Source organism: Penaeus vannamei, chromosome 41 (genome assembly GCF_042767895.1).
Source record: "Penaeus vannamei isolate JL-2024 chromosome 41, ASM4276789v1, whole genome shotgun sequence".
Taxonomy (NCBI): Eukaryota; Metazoa; Arthropoda; class Malacostraca; order Decapoda; family Penaeidae; genus Penaeus; species Penaeus vannamei.
In genome coordinates, this window is record NC_091589.1 from 2,578,261 (window position 1) to 2,583,260 (window position 5,000).

At 38.0% G+C, this 5,000-nt stretch overlaps 1 protein-coding gene across 1 annotated transcript in view; it reads right to left on the reverse strand.

Annotated features, from left to right (window-relative positions):
• Positions 1 to 5,000, reverse strand: part of HLH4C (Helix loop helix protein 4C) — a 34,675-nt gene that overhangs the window by 22,261 nt on the left and 7,414 nt on the right. The window lies entirely within an intron of this gene.

Here is a 5,000-nt window from a genome sequence, read left to right on the forward strand (position 1 = left end):
CATAACTCGTAGCATTATCAGCATAACTCGTAGCATTATCAGCATAACTCGTAGCATGTTAGCATAACTCGTAGCATTATTAGCATAACTCGTAGCATTATCAGCATAACTCGTAGCATTATTAGCATAACTCGTAGCATTATCAGCATAACTCGTAGCATTATTAGCATAACTCGTAGCATTATCAGCATAACTCGTAGCATTATTAGCATAACTCGTAGCATTATCAGCATAACTCGTAGCATTATCAGCATAACTCGTAGCATGTTAGCATAACTCGTAGCATTATCAGCATAACTCGTAGCATTATCAGCATAACCCGTAGCATTATCAGCATAACTCGTAGCATTATCAGCATAACTCGTAGCATTATCAGCATAACTCGTAGCATTATCAGCATAACTCGTAGCATTATCAGCATAACTCGTAGCATTATCAGCATAACTCGTAGCATTATTAGCATAACTCGTAGCATTATCAGCATAACTCGTAGCATTATCAGCATAACTCGTAGCATTATCAGCATAACTCGTAGCATTATTAGCATAACTCGTAGCATTATCAGCATAACTCGTAGCATTATCAGCATAACTCGTAGCATTATCAGCATAACTCGTACCATTATCAGCATAACTCGTAGCATTATTAGCATAACTCGTAGCATTATCAGCATAACTCGTAGCATTATCAGCATAACTCGTAGCATTATCAGCATAATTCGTAGCATTATCAGCATAACTCGTAGCATTATCAGCATAACTCGTAGCATTATTAGCATAACTCGTAGCATTATCAGCATAACTCGTAGCATTATTAGCATAACTCGTAGCATTATCAGCATAACTCGTAGCATTATTAGCATAACTCGTAGCATTATTAGCATAACTCGTAGCATTAATAGCATAACTCGTAGCATTATCAGCATAACTCGTAGCATTATCAGCATAACTCGTAGCATTATTAGCATAACTCGTAGCATTATTAGCATAACTCGTAGCATTAATAGCATAACTCGTAGCATTATCAGCATAACTCGTAGCATTATTAACATAACTTATAGCATTATCAGCATAACTCGTAGCATTATTAGCATAACTCGTAGCATTATCAGCATAACTCAAAGGCTACTGAATTTCTAAATTTCGCTCTTAAAAAAAAGAAAAAGAAAAGAAAGGAGCCCTGTTATAAAGAATTTTCCTAAACTAGCGCAGTTCGAGCCATATAGAAAGCCAGAAAGCATGCTACGATGGCCATTTTGTTTCCTTTCAAACTTTTTTCCATATATACTACCTGTGTGTACGATTAAATAATAACAACGCAATTTGTTCAGATGATTAATAGGCCTATGATAGAGACGAACAGCTGACACATAATATTCTTCTCACTAGACATTACAACGATCAAATTAGCATTGGAGCCTTGCTGTTACAGATTTCAATAGTAATGCCTATGTGTATTGGGTCATATGCCTAAAAGGTGCATCAAATATGGTGATACAAATGCCATAACGAAAGCCTAACGAAAGTGATTTTTTTGTTTGTTTTTGGTTTCTTCCCGTAATTGAAAAAATGACACCCAACACCGAGACTGGAGAATCTGGGCTTGTCACTCGATAGGACATGACATTCTAAAATCCTTTTCTTTAATACCATTTCCTTCGCAAACTAATAATAAGGGTAGTGGAGTAGATGTAAAACGTGATAAATTGATGTGTTCGTTGTGTTTCACGGACATGAAACTACGATACTGATTAATACCTTTATTTTACATGTACAAAGCCTATAATCACATATTTTATACAGAATTCTAGTTGTACAGCAATTTTAACCGTAATAAGAACCTACAAACATGTAAATAAGAGTTTCCTGCGACCTTTTACGAACACCAAGATAAATGACGAGATACAAAACTCAATGAAAATATTCAATGAAAATATAACCATTAAAATCATTATTTTCCATCCTTTTTTTGAAAATTGAAGAGACCAAGATGATCGATCATATTCACAAAGCATTCGTAACTTTCGTGACGTCATCAAAATAAATCCCCAAAAAATAAATTCCAAAAATAGAATCAGACGCCATGACACCTCCGAATTGCTGCTGATCCAGCCTTTCCCGAGAGAAAATAACGCGTACTCGAGGAAACGACGCAAAAATCAAACGCATTTGTAGCGGTTGGCGTATGCGACGAAAATCACAGAGGGGGAAAAAAAACAAACTACCTGGTTATAACGGGATGATAGACACTGGCGTATAATCTATTAGAACCAGCAAGAATTATAATGGATAAGCAGGTGGCAACAGGAAGGAATTCGGTTGAAATTTGAATCAGTTTCATCGCGGCTAGGGTGTGCGTGAGTGTGAAAACCGTTTAGCCTTTCTGTCTGCAAAATAACATGGAAATAACGAAACTAAGTGGCGGATAGTGCATTGAATTCCCGCCTACAGTGACGGGGAGAACCTGACGACTTGCAGGCCGGACATCCAGTATTTATTAAGGTAAGATATCAAAATATGTACGAGATTCAGATTTTCAGGGGGAGAAGCCTCCTGCATAGTGTGGATGTGCATATATGCCCGGACTCGATCCTGGCAAACCAGGCGGTAGGGTTGAAGCTGCCCTTTCGTTACAAAGAAAGTGCATCGCAATTGTAAAATTATTGAATTGTGTACCTCTGTCTTTCGCCTTCACCCTGTAATTTCCCCGATGCTCGCCATACCCTCTCCCCTGCTACCGGGGCCGAAGTCGTAGCTCTGCATGCGGCGTGAATCACTGCCGGACTCGAATCACGGCGAAAGCTATTGGGAAAAGAAGGTGTTTCCCCGAAAATCACTGTTAGGGGCCATTACCAGATTCACCTTCCTACCCAGGGGTTCGGTGTGTACCCCATGATCAATGCTGGAAACTCCGGGGCGGTTCTCACGGAAGGCTAGAGACTATTTGTCTATGACAGAAAAAGTCGGACAGTTTTGTTTACGACTCCCCCCAAAAATTGTCTAACAGTCGATTTTTGTCTATGAAGTTAACGCTTATGGTTAGAACGTGTACACCGTTATAGCCCATATGATCATAATAGCTCGTCTTAATACGGTAAACTAATTACTACAATAAATCTTACTTTTATCATGTCGGTAATATTACACATGCCATATATTTAATTGCATGGCGACACTCATACGCCCGTTGTCATTGTATCAGCTATGAAGGCTGTGAATTGTTCTTATGGGATATGGACAAGAATATAAGTGTTAGAGAGAATTCTGCTTTGGAAACTATAAGGAATATTTGGAAGTGCATTTCGTTATATTGCCAAACGTTGAATTAGCCGTTTCTTACATTTTGCTGTTATTTTCTACTCTCATATGGTATTACGAGATACGGATAATTAGAATGTAATTGTTCTTATCTTTAAGATTATTATGTACTAGAAATTATATGTAAAACTTAGGAGGCCCCTTCTGATTATCATCAAACGTTATTAGAGCCACTTACTACATTTTGCGTTATTTTCTGTTCAAAAAATATTAAAGGCGACACGCATCTTTGCAAATCGTGCAATGACAACAACCGCAGGAGTGCCCCATTACCATTAAATGTGATAAATATGAAGCATTATCGTTATACCGTAAGTAGGAGTTATTCAGATATTTACCAAACTGTATTAGGACAATAGATATAACGATGTAAACGATTCTTTTAGCAAGCAAGTGTTGTTTGCGAATCAAAAGTCGCTAAGAACAACAAATTATTATTTTTTTTTGAGAATACAAGCCCTGGTCTAGGTTATGAAATATAAAAAAGAGCGTTTCTGGAAGACGAATCTCTTTGTATCATATAAAACTGATTCAGAGAAGAAATTGTACTATCAGAATAACGCTTATGATTAGTTGAATTGACAGTATTTCAGGTGTCACACTATCAGTATGTCTGTTATTTTTTTTCCATTTGATTATGAATTTTCTGTATGCAAATAGTCCAGCTCTTTCACACCGGTAGAGTACCGTTGCTGTTGTGCAAGGGATGGTTCAACATTTTCACCGCTTTCATAAGCTTACAAAGAGCACTCTCTTTGCTGACCCCCTAAAAGCGTGCACCCGTTAGTCATGTTATCCTCAGAAGCTTCATAGGGTATTATTTTCATAATCAGGGGTCATTTTCACTCGGGGGAAAAGTATGAGGATCATTATCGACTGGGACAGGTATCAGGACCAAGTATTAGGACCACGTGTCGGTATCAGTCTTAGATACAGAGGACTCTATACGATCCGACATGGACGGTTTTCATGGACTTTAAAAACGTGCGAGCGGGTTTAACACTCGTGTGCACCCGTGAAAGTGTTGAATAATTTGAACCTCCTCTAAGGAAATATGACAACCATGTAAACACACAAGTAGGTCCCAGAAATCACACGAGCATCCTCATACACCCTTTTGTTTAATTAACATTTATGTAAACGAGACCATGTAAAAAAAAAAAAAAAATAAATTCCGCAAGAATAATATTATGTTTTACACAAACTACTTTCTTTTGGTTTATAAGGAAATTCAGGACTGTAGACCCTCCGCAGCACAAGATCAAGGTGGAAATTAGTTAAACGAAAACATCCCACATCAAATTCAACCGGAAACGCACAAGTTGAGTTCCATCCCTTGTTCGAAATGATCCTTTACAGACATACAGTCATAAAGTTTGTCTCTGATTGATTGATTGACGTGATCGCGACATCATTCCTTGAGGGAAATATAAAAGCTTGCCTGTGATTGGCCGAAATGATGGCGGTCATTTTCGTGGCAGGAAATTTGAGGGGTCGTTAATTAATATAGAAGGCCAGTGTTTATTGGATTATCAGAAAAGTCATTTAACCAATCCATAGGTGTAGGGGCAACATGCGAGGACATTTCCAGTAAACAAACAATGCAATTGCTTAATTACTCATTTGTTGAGACCTATGACCTGCAACTGAGGGCAGCTACAACTGAGTCTGGTGTCAAGTATT